We start from the raw sequence: 12410 nt of genomic DNA, 5'->3' as shown, positions 1-12410 counted from the left end.
AAGTTAAGAAATCGAATGAATGAACACAGTGTAAAATGGAGTTGTTCTGACAGCACATTGGAGTGAGGCATAAATAGCTTCTGCTGGTCTTCTTAACCGGCTTAATCCTTTTATTCACTAATGGTAATTTCACGGCATTCTGAAAGTGTGTACACGCGAATTACAGTGCGCTTACCCAACCATTACACATTGGGCCTGTGATATTTCTTTTTCTCTTATGCTTGTAGCACAGGGTTTTTAAAAAGACCTGCAATGACTTCAGCCGAGAGCAAATATTAATCTATGACCTATTACTGTTTTTATTTTATATACCCTAGAGAGAAAGGTAGGATTCCAGTATGCTCGCAAAGCCAAATATGCATGATTGTGTTAACTCACTGCCGACAGCTCTGAGGCCTGAGACAGGAGGCAGAGCAACCTCTGGCGTTTTCATTATGCATTTGTCTGGCAGTTAGAAGGGAAGAAATAATTCATGTCATTACTACTATCCTGTCTTGGCCATTAAAATGCATTTCTCTAATAAAAAAAAATATTACCATATTTTAGAAGACAGTCTGACATGCTCTCATCCTTCTCCCTATCTCATATCCTGGCATTATTGTTTCTTATTTTAACAGTCACTTGAGTGAACTAAGTAGCACCATCACATCCCAGTTAAAAGATCATCAATTATAGTGAAACGACACTTTCACTTCATCTCAGCCACTGTTTCCAAGGCTGTACTCTGAGCCTTATCACCACCTGCAACTGCTAACGTCAGAAATCATAGCATGGCCCTGGCCAGCATTGCTCAGTGGTTAGAGCGCCCGCCTGCCCACTGAAGGATCTCGGGTTCAAGGGCACAAACCTGGGTTGCAGGTTTGATCCCCGGCCCTGTTCAGGGCAGATGCAGGAGGCAACCAATCGATGTGTCTCTCTCACATCAATGTCTCTCTCTCTCTCTCTCTCTCTCTCTCTCTCTCTCAAAATCAATGGAAAAAATATTCTCTAGGGAGAATTAACAAACAAAAAAATAAATCATAGCATGTTGCTCCTGATGTCCTGTTATATGATTTTTTTTCTGGCCTATCAATGATCTCCTCCTCCTCCCCATTCATATTATTCTTTGCATAGACTGGGCTGTGGATTCACATGCATCACTGGAGAAATAGAGCCCCACTAAGTATTTCAAACATATAGAATTTAATATTGGGAATTGGTTACCAAAGGGTTGGAAAGGAAAGGCTAGAAGAGAAAAAAAAGTGCAGTTAGAAATTAATAGCTACTGGAAGCCATTCTCATTCTCATGGATGAAGGAGCCAGACCATGCCCCACTGAGGCTGCTGAGAACTTGCTGCTGCCATTGGAATGGTGCTGCCAAGGAGGACAGCAGCCTGCAGATGGCACCCCTCCCCCTGCAGCTGCCCTTGCCCCTGCCCCTGCCCCTGCCCGTGCCCCTGCCCCTGCCCCCGCCCCTGCCCCTGCTGGGCCCAGTGAGGAGCAGAGAGGTGGAGCTTCTCCACTGTATCCAGGCTCCACAGTGAGAAGTTAGCTGCTAGGGGCATCCAGGAAACGCAGTTTCCCCTGAACTACAGGACAGCACAGAAACGCAGGGATGGAGTTCTGAACCAACAGACAAAACCTACCCTTTGCATGTTCAGCATTTATTCTCACCCTTTACCCTATATTCAACTTCCAGGAACAATAGCAGGATCACACAAACACCTCTTAGATAACTGAAGATGCTGTCACTTTCCCAAAAGAGAGGCCTCATCAGTCATTATTTCCATCTCTAGGTGATCTGCTCCCATTTGAATTTTCTTAGAATAAAGGTAATCATCAGTAATATTTCTTATCCTAATATATAAAAAGCCAGGGGCCGTCATGACCAAAACAAGCGGACAGACAACCAAACGCAGGCTGCTGGGGCAACAAGGCTGGCAGGGGGGTTAGTGAGGGATGGACGACCAAATGACTGAACAGCAGGCTATGTGGGGCAACCAGGCCGGCAGAGGGGGGCAGTTGGGGGTGACCAGGCCGGTGGGGGGCAAAGAGGGGGGGCAGTTGAGGGCGGCCAGGCCGGCGGGGGGGGGCAGTTAGGGGCAATCAGGCAGGCAGGCAGAGGCGGTTAAGGGTGATCAGGCTGGCGGGGGCGGGAGGGGGGGGACAGTTAGAGGCAATCAGGCAGGCAGGCAGGTGAGCAGTTAGGAGCCAGTGGTCCCAGATTGTGAGAGGGATGTCTGACTGCCAGTTTAGGCCCAATTCCTGGGATTGGGCCTAAACTGGCAGTTGGACATCCCCTGAGGGGTACTGGACTGGAGAGGATGCAGCCTGGGCTGAGGGGACCCCCGTACATGAATTTTGTTCACCAGGCATAATATGCTAATTAGAGTGGACAGCCAAACGACCTTCTGGACATCATTCCGGATGTCCTTCTGGATGAAGTTGCAGTGACGGGGGCAAGGCAGAGGCAGTTAGGGGCGATCAGGCAGGCAGGCGAGTGGTTAGGTATGATGAGGCAGGCAGGCAGGCAAGCGGTTAGGAGCCAGCGATCCCGGATTGCAAGAGGAATGTCCAACTGCCAGTTTAGGCCCTATCCCAGGGATCAGGCCTAAACCAGCAGTTGGACATCCCCTGAGGCATCCCAGATTACTAAACACTATATACAATGGGATTCTATTTTTTGCATAAAAATGTATATGGACACATAATTGTAGAAATAGGACTAGAAGAAAATTAAAATATCTAAATGAAACTGGGTATTATGAGTATAATGATGTCCCCCTTTATCTATATTTTTAAACTTTTCTACAATGAACATGTTTTATTTTAATTTTTAATGGTTGCCATGATTAGAATAGCTTCAAATTAATTTTGTAATATTATTTGATGGAATTTAATAGTAAGTAAAAGTTATATGCAATAATATATTAGTATTTTCATTATGTAGCTTTTTGTGTAAGAAAACTGCTTTTATCTTTCTGCTTGGCCTCTTATTAATTTCTTGTAGTGATATTCCACTATAGTAGCTTTAAACTTATTAATTGCCAGTATCTATTTATATGAACGCAGACAAGGCTTGGTGTTGCTGTCCTCTGGGAGAGGCTACTATAAGATAGTAAGGATAATGACCGCCAAGCAAATATTCAAGGGACTGAGCTTCATTTGTTAGCATGCTACAGTGATGCGATAACAATGATGGTTTTGCTTCCAGTGTGGGGAGTATCTCCTAAACTGCAGAATGTACCCCTTCGTGGTCCATCCTCTGCCGTGTTGATTAGAAAGGAGACCACAGAGAACAAGGGTAGATAAGCATGAAATACCCTCCCACTGGCCAATCAGTAATCCCATGTTTGTATGAGAAGTGCAGCTGCAGTTGGGTCAGTGAATGTTACTATTTAATTATAATTCAATTAAAATCTAATTTAATTTCTAAATTCAACAAATTTAAAGCCAGCATGATAAAAGGAGTGAAATAGAAAGTTGTCCGGAAAGTGTTCTCTCATATTCTCACCCTCATACACTTCTCTTCCCTCCGGGGTTGATTCGCTCACTGCTCACCTCCCTCCCAGACATTGCTGGTCCACCCCGTGGAATGTTTATTTGCTTGGAAAGAAACTTCTCTTTATTCTTAACCTGCACAAAGACATTTTCACCCTTCCCACTGTCTTAATGGAACCCGACTCTCTGCTTTTCTTCCTTTACCGTTGTGCCCATTCTTCCATGCCCCTGGCCTTTCTAGGTCCGGGAGGAGGAGGTCTGATTCTCCCAGCTCCACACCGCTGCTCCTATACCACTGTCCGCCCAGTCCAGACCGCCTCCCCGGCAGGCAGGGGCCCAGTGCCGTCACACAGGCCCGGCACAGAAGTGCCCCAGGGCTTGGGTTTAATGCTCTGAAGTTAATCTCGAAACTCAACCATTGTTAGGAGCTAATTGTGCCCTCCCCCCAATTCATATATTGAACTCCTTGCCTGCAGTACCTCAGCTTGTGACTGTATTTAAAAATAGGGTCCGCCCTAACCGGTTTGGCTCAGTGGATAGAGCATCAGCCTGTGGACGCCAGGGTCCCAAGTTCGATTCCGGTCAAGGGCATGTACCTTGGTTGCAGGCACATCCCCAGTAGGGGTGTGCAGGAGGCAGCTGATCGATGTTTCTCTCCCATCGATGTTTCTAACTCTCTACCTCTCTCCCTTCCTCTCTGTAAAAAAAACCAATAAAGTACATATTTTTTTAAAAAATAGGGTCCTTTAAAGACCTTTTACTTGAAGTTAAATGATGTCATTTGGATGGACCCTAATCCAATATGACTGGTAAGAGGAGTAGATTCCTAACGTTATAAAATTCCTGATAGGGGTTAGGACACAAACACGGAAGAAAGACCCTGTAGGACAGAGGGAGAGGCCGGCCCTCTGCAAGCAAAGCAAAGGCCTCAACAGAAACCAAACCCGTGACGTCTTGATCTCAGACTTCTAACCTGCAGAAATGGGATGAAATAGATTTCTGTGGTTTAAACCACCAGGTTCTTTGTGACGGCAGCCCTAGCAAACCAATATAACAGCGTTACCTTTTAATTTGTGCTTCTAGTGAAGTCGATGGGACAAGGGAGCACACACCAGGGTCCTGGGGCCTTGGCTCCCATGGGACCCCCACCTTCTACCGCCTCCCCACCTTCCCTGGGCAGGTTCTTGGCTCCCACTCCTCCTCTCCTCCCCAGAACCCTGGGTCCTGCCCAGCCTGCCCCCAGGCCTCCTCCCCAGGGCAGTGACTGTGTGATGACAGAGTATCAAGCCCAACTGTGTCCCACATTGCCCTCTGGCCCTGGTGGGGACTGGATGCAGGTGGGGGTAGGGTTGGGATTGGGTAAACACCACCTCTGGCATCTTCAGCATGGCAGTGCCATCTCTGCTCTAGGCTGGCAGGGACACAGTGTGTGTCTGGTGGGCACTTGTCAGAGGCGGGTCCATCGCCTACTGTCACGCAGGCACCAAGGGTGTCCTGGTGGTTATCTCCCCTTGGGAGCGGCCCTTCTGCTGTGGGTGGCGGGGTTGTGCTGTGGGAGGGAAGACTGATTTCTTTGTGTCCAGCAGGGGTGCAGCACATCAGGGGAGTTAGAAATGAAAAGCCGGTGAGCCGCACAGGGACGGAGCCCCCACTGGGCGTCTGTGAGGGTCTGCGCTCACCCTGCAAGTGTCCCCATGTCCAAGGGACAGCAACATGACACAGCAAACAAAAACACCGTGACAGGTCAAGAGGGAGCGACTGCAGCAAAAAGGAGTTTTTTTCTTAATATTCCAGTATCTTTAACAGCATTATATTTGAACAAAGGCCCCCACATTTTCATGCTGCAATGGGTTCCACAAATAATATAGCCAGCCCTGCCCAGCCACCCCCTCACACATACACACACACACACACACACACACACACACAAATGTCACCACGTTTAGGACTCAGACAACCTGGCTATTTTACACTCTCTCCTCAGTACTCTTGCATACATACAATTTACTCCCTGGCTAGTCTTCTTTTCTTCTTCTCCTTCTCCTTCTCCTTCTCCTTCTCCTTCTCCTTCTCCTTCTCCTTCTCCTTCTCCTTCTCCTTCTTCTTCATCATCTTATTTCAGGAGGAAGGGAGAGGGACAGAGAGATAGAAACTTCAATGATGAGAGAATCATTGATTGGCTGCCTCCTGCACGTTCCCCACTGGGGATCGAGCCCACAACCGGGGCATGTGCCCTGACCGGGAATCTAACCGTGACCTCCTGGTTCATAGGGCAATGCTCAACCAGAGCCACTCCGGTTGGGCTCCCTTCTAGTCTTTATCCCCGCTCCTAGCCATCGTGATGTGGTAATCCATTCCTCACATGTCAGACCCAGCTACACCCAGCTGTCCCCTTCCTTCCCTGACCTGCAAATCCAGGCCAGGAGCACAACTCAGGCCCCTGGCCCATCCTCCTCTCTCCACCCTCACCTCCAGGGACTGAGTGCACAGCCTGGGGCAGATCAGCCAGCTGTGTGACACTGGACGAGTCAGCGGCTGTACTTGAGCCTCGGTTTCCTCGCCTGCTGTAAGGTTCAGTAAAATAATACACAAGCTGTGCTAAGCCTATGTGTCCTCCTGGATCACAACTTCCTGTCCCTCTGGCTGTCACCTTCTTACTCCCATCGAAGCTGGGTCCCAGCACCAAGATCTCCGGGCTCTCAATATCTCCCTTTTCTGTTGTCACGACAATCTCACCCCCACCCCTAGGCTTCACCCCCTCTTCTGTAATCTTGGCAGCATCCTCTGTTTCCTTTCTGCCATATCTGATGGGCAAAATATCTGATCAGCAAAAAATTGTCCAGTTCTTTTCTCGTTCCCTGCGATCTGCTTTCCCTGTGCCGTGACGTCACAGGCACCCGTTCCTTACTGCTGCTTGGCTGTCTGTCTGCTAGTCTCAGGCCATCTGTCCCCTCCACGCCCAAGAGCATTGTTAGAAGGCTTCTCTTCAAGGATCTGTTCTTTTTCTGCCTTCTGACTCGGAGCCCCTGTGTCTGATTCCCACTTTAGAGGGAAACCAAGCCCGCGCTGGCTGGACCCCCGCCCCTCTCCTGCTTCTGCACCGACCCTTCTGCACTGGAGGCTTCTTGCCTCCTCCCCTCCGCCCGCCTGCCTCCTGGGCCTTTTCTTTCTGTTCTGTGCTCTGGGGCCTCTCCTCTCCTTCCCTCGCCAGCCGCCTTTCTGCTCTGTCTCCAACCTCTCATGTTCCACGTCTGCTTCTCCTCGACACAGAAACCTGATTACACCCTTTTCGGTATTTAGGGTGTGTGTGTGTGGGGGGGGGGGGGGGGGGGAGACTCTTCTTTAATCGCATCTTACCTAACTTCCTATTCTTCCCAGCCAGGCCTTCGATAAGGCAGACTGCACCAACTCCCGCCTCCTTTCACATCCTGTTTGCCCCCCCCGCCCCCCAATCCCACAGTTTCTCTCTGAGACAGTCAGGGGCTCCTCAGACATCACCGCTGGATTTCTCTGCAGCATCTGACATTGGTGACTTGTGCTTCTCCCTCTGTCCTCCCTACCTCCCTTCTAGAACATAGCTCCCTCGTTTACTACCATTCCAACCCCTCCCTCTCTCTCCCTTGCCGCCTTCTTCATCTCCTCCTCCTCCTCTGCTGTTTGCTGGGATGTTGCCATTCTCTGGGTTTCTCTCACCTCCCCTTGCCCTCACAGCCTCCCTTGATGAAGTCCTTCGCTCTCCTGGCGTTAACCACCTTGTGCTCTCCCGCAGTGCAGGCTCCAGGCCCACCGGACAGGGGTAGCGTAGTGGGGTCAGCATCCACCAGCCACACCACTCACCAGAGCAGATTTGCGTTAACCTGTGACAGTCTGTTCCTCACTTGTACAATGAGACTAGATATCTTATGGGCTTACTGTGGGGATTAAAATAATGCAGAAAAAATATAGTTCCTGGCTTATATAAATGACTCCATAAGCGGCAGTAATCCCACTGTGGCCAATGGTGCTGCTCCTTAAAGGAAACAGCCGCCCAGGGCCTGCCGGGTGCCTGTGAGGTATCGCCTGCACCTGCCGTAGCCCACCAGCTACAGGTGAACCGCGGGACCTGTACGCGGGCCCACTGGCGCCTCTTTCTGCCCAGAACCACGGCATTGGGAACTGTTGCGTGTTCTCCACTTCCCCTCATGTCTAACCCACCTCCCAGCCAGATGCCTTTGCTTCCTGACCTGAATAACCTCCCGTCCCATCTGACCTGGTCTTCTGAGGTCTGCACATGTAAAGAAGCCCATCGCTCCACAGTCTCCCGAACCCAAACCAGGCCTAGCTGGCACTAGCATTCCCATGTGGTCTTGTGCAGTATTAGTCACAACTCGGCTAATATCAGGGGAACACGGTTTGGGGGACACCACCCGATAGGATAAAGGTCTGGTCCTTACTTACTCTTCTACCTTTATCCACTCTCCTGTGAGTGCTTATGCCTCCGCAGATGAAACCACTAGCGACTTTCAGCAGGTACCCTGCTGCTCCGGCTTCTCTGTCTGAATTGCCTCTCCCTCCCACCCCCCCCCCCCGCCCCCCCGCCCCCCCCAACCCTGCTCTGTGCAGCCGCCCCTAACATCTCTCTCCGGCTCCTTGCCAAATCAGCTATGTCCACTCTGTTGTTCTCTCCTGCAGCTCTGATCAACCTTTTCTATAAATGTTTGCCTCTCAACTTGCCAAACTTGAGTTTTCAACCCTGTCTTGGTCCCCACAGCCTGGCACACAGCAGACCTTCAGTGTCCATGCTGCCATTGAATAGGTAAACGAACACTGGGGAAGCGCTTCAGCAGAATCCCACTAGAGGGCGCGTTCTCTACATTTTAGGAAGAAACAGGCCTGCACTTAGGAAATCAATTCTTTATGAAAAATCCAGCTTTGTGTTTAATTTTTAAAGTCATTTGCTGTTTACTTAATGGGAACTGAAATTCTGCCATGTTGTACAAGCCTCGAAGCACTGTACCACTGCCAACTCTTTCTGCTTCTTACGGATAATGTCAATATTCATGCTTGTGTAAAAAAACAAAATTACACATGGCATTTAATTTTGCATATTAGGAATTCAGATCACTGAATTTATATGAAACTTTCTTCCATATTTTTTAGGTTAATATCCTTAGGTAAGGTTACTATTGAGTTAGTTCAGTGCAAATAGGTTTACAGATTATCCCAAAGACCTGTTCTTCTAAACCTTCATTTATTTTTTTAAAAAAAAATATATTTGATTGATTTTTTTTACAGAGAGGAAGGGAGAGGGATAGAGAGTCAGAAACATCGATGAGAGAGAAACATTGATCAGCTGCCTCCTGCACACCTCCTGACAGGGATGTTCCCACAACCAAGGTACATGCCCTTGACCAGAATTGAACCTGGGACCCTTCAGTCTGCAGGCCAACGCTCTATCCACTGAGCCAAACCAGTCAGGGCTAAATCTTCATTTCTTCACCACACTTATTCTCATTTAATCTCAGTTGTAAAATTAATGGCGTATTCCTACTGATCATCTTGACCTGCCTAATACCACAGGGATTTTAATAAGGGGGGTGGAAAGGGGAGAAACTGATTTTACCAGCAATTAATAGCCACGTACATGCAGTACAAACACACTTAGCACAGATATCATGCTTTAATGTTCTGGTGACTCCCTTCAATGCAATATTCCTGACTGGCCTCTAAAGCAGCCATGGGCTCAAGGTTCTGCTTTTAAGGGAAAATGTTGTTCTTAGCATCAACTGAAAGCAAAATGCCGCAGCTAGTGGACAGACACTGAGATTATACTCACTGTCAGCCGTCTAGGAAACATGGAGACGTCGACCAATGATTCAACACCATCGGGTAAGAACAGCAACAGAACAGGAACCATGTACTGTGGGAGTTGGTTCAAGTACGATGGCTTGACAGAATGAACTGCAAGGAATGCATGCGGTTGGTCACATTTGGAAAGTGCATGGACTGTCTCCATCCCATAGCAGGTGACTGCACATGGAGGCGGGTTCTTTCTCCATAGTATGCCAGGAGACTGCATCTCTGCTAAGTAAACTATGTGTGTGTGTGTGTGTGTGTGTGTGTGAGAGAGAGAGAGAGAGAGAGAGAGAGAGAGAGAGAGGGAGAGAGCAGATTGACATCAGGGATGACATTTGGAAAATCAACATTCACGGAACTGGAGAGAGGCCTCGCTTCGTCAACTTGGCTCTTGCCCATCCCTGAGCCAATTCTGGAAAGCATTTTGGAGCAATTGGCCTGCATGGGCACCTCTCACCTGCTCTACCCTCATCCCGAGGGCACGTGTTTCTCACAGAACGGAAAGCAGTTTCTCTTCTCTGCCTGGAACCCTCCCCCTGCCCAAGTGACGTGAGAGCACCCTCCTCCTCGGGACATGCACAGAAGGGTGACTCCAGGCTTGTCAGTCCTTTCCCCAGAGAGAACCTTTCCTGACCGCGTGGATCAGGGCAAATGTCTGTTAAAAGTTCTCTTTTTGCTCTAAATATTTCTCTTTGGTCGCACTTACTGCTATTGCAATGTTGCATTGCTTTAAAAAGATAAACTGAGGCATAGTTACCATTTAAGAGTTTATTTGAGCAAAAATCTATTCGAATCAGGCAGCGCTAAACTGGTATTTCACTTACAGGAGCTTGGGGAGAGACTTTTATAGAGAAAGAGTGGAAGCAAAGTAAGGGAATTATTGATTGGCTATAACTGAAAGTTTGATGGCTGCTTGTTGTCCTCAGGTGTCAATCTGTAAAGTTAGGGAAGTTACTGTGTTAGCGTCACCTCAGTCTAATGGCCTCCTTTTTTAACTAATTCAACACTGGTAACTATTTAATTAAATACTGACTCAGCTGAAAGTGCTAGGAGACCTCCCCATTATGTCTTTGCTCCCCATCACCTATCGGAATGCCCAGCACAAAGTAAGCATTCAATAAATACTTGTTGGGTAAATGCATGAATGAATATTCCAAAGGATGAGTAAATCATTTTGTTAGGCTGCAGCACTGGCGGGTTGTTCTGGGAAAAGGGAGAATAAATGTATGCTTGCTTTTCTCTCAGAGACGTGGGGGAACGGAGGCAAGCAGAGGTCCTGACTTTGAGCCCTGCTTAGAGAAAAACTCCCTCCCAAGTTTCTGTCAGTTCTTTTAAGGCAGAGCTCCTGGCTTAGAGTCGAAGGTTCTTTGTTCAGGAAACGTTGGGAAATGTCACTAGCTCAGTGAGCTGGTGGCGGAGGGCCAGGCAGGGTGCTCACGGCATGGAAGCTCCGTGATCCCAGTGGGTGCCATGCTTGCCCATTTCTCTGTGCTCCGTTAGTCTGTCGTGTCTCTTTCTGTGGGAACACATCTTAGAACCCTAGACTAGAGCTGCACAGGATTGTACCGATTAGCAACAACCTCATTTTATCTGAGCCACAAGAGTCACAAAATTCTGCAGCCTTCTGTGGTCCACCCATACAAGTAAAACATCTCAGGTTCCCATGCAGTGTAGCTGCAGGAAGCATAGTCACCACCCAGCTATTTCGGGGTGTTCCCATGGGCAATGTTCACATGGCCTGTTGTCAGCTCTCATCACCAATGTCCCTGTCTTCTTCTATCCTCCTGCCCTCCCCTCTTCTCCCTGATGTTCCAGCGCTCTCTGCACCACTCACTTTAATTTGGCTACAGCCCAGCCTTTCCTTTAAGATCCTATGAGCCCAGCACTGTTGTCTGTAACTTGCTTTATAAAAGGCTGGAAGGAAACAGAGTGGAATTACTAAGCAAAATAAGAAACTTTTGACTCAGGTATCAGACTTGAGCTTACTCCTGCTGGTCCTCCTTGGCCTGGCCAGATGCTGTATTGCTGGAAATGGTCTAATCCTATATAACAAAAGCCTAATATGCTAACTGACCTTTTGTTTGACCGTTCGACCAGTCGCTAAGATGTGCACTGACCACCAGGGGGCAGATGCTCTTACTGGTAAGTTAGCTAGCTACTGGGATCTGGTTGATTGGGACTGGGTGAGATGGGCTGGACACACCTTGGAGCCCTCCCACGGTCCCTCCCTGGCCCTGATCGTGCACCTGTGGGGTCCCTCAGCCTGGCCTGCACCCTCTCTCAATCCGGGACCCCTCGGGGGATGTCGGAGAGCCAGTGTCAGCCCATTTCCCACAGGCCAGGCCAACGGACCTCACCGGTGCACGAATCCATGCACCGGGACTCTAGTTTATAATAAATGTCTTTACCTCGCTTTTTATTCTCCATTCTTTTTTTAAAGGATATATATTTTATTGATTTCAGAGAGGAGGAAAAAGGAGAAAGATCAATGATGAGAGAGAATCATTGATCGGCTGCCTCCTGCACGCCCCCTACTGGGGATCAAGCCCACAATCCAGGCATGTGCCCTGATGGGGAATCAAACCATGACCTCCTGTTTCATAGGTCGATGCTCAACCATTGTGCCACTGCAGTCTGGCATTCTTTAAGCCCACAACCCTCTGTCCCCAGCCCCTTCAGCCCAAATTAATTATCATCCAAAGAAGCCCTCTGAGGACCATGCCCTTTCCATTTTATCTATGACAGTTTCATTTACGCATGTTTACTTTTTCTTATCCTTCCTAGACTCAGAAACTTGGTGATGCATAGCCAAGAGGTTCCCTAAAGCTGTTATCGCTCCAAGATTAACTCTGCTGCATTTTCAAATAATAATTTTCCCCACTTGCTGCCTATACTCTTTTGATAAGAAAACAGAAGTCCCAAAGTCCTAGTGACTTCCAAGTGGCATAGCTTCTCAGAGATAGATTTTAGGCCAGAACATTTAGTTCTGAGACTTCTCACTTCCAATCTAGTACACTTTCTGTATAAACCTCTCTAATCTTCTAGCTGAGGAGCTCCTTGAGGGCATGGAAGAGTAATCTCGCTCAGCACAGTGC

Source organism: Myotis yumanensis, unplaced genomic scaffold (genome assembly GCF_028538775.1).
Source record: "Myotis yumanensis isolate MYYU_CA2020_CCGP unplaced genomic scaffold, mMyoYum1.0.hap1 SCAF_3, whole genome shotgun sequence".
Classification (NCBI taxonomy): Eukaryota; Metazoa; Chordata; class Mammalia; order Chiroptera; family Vespertilionidae; genus Myotis; species Myotis yumanensis.
This window is presented reverse-complemented; position numbering follows the sequence as displayed.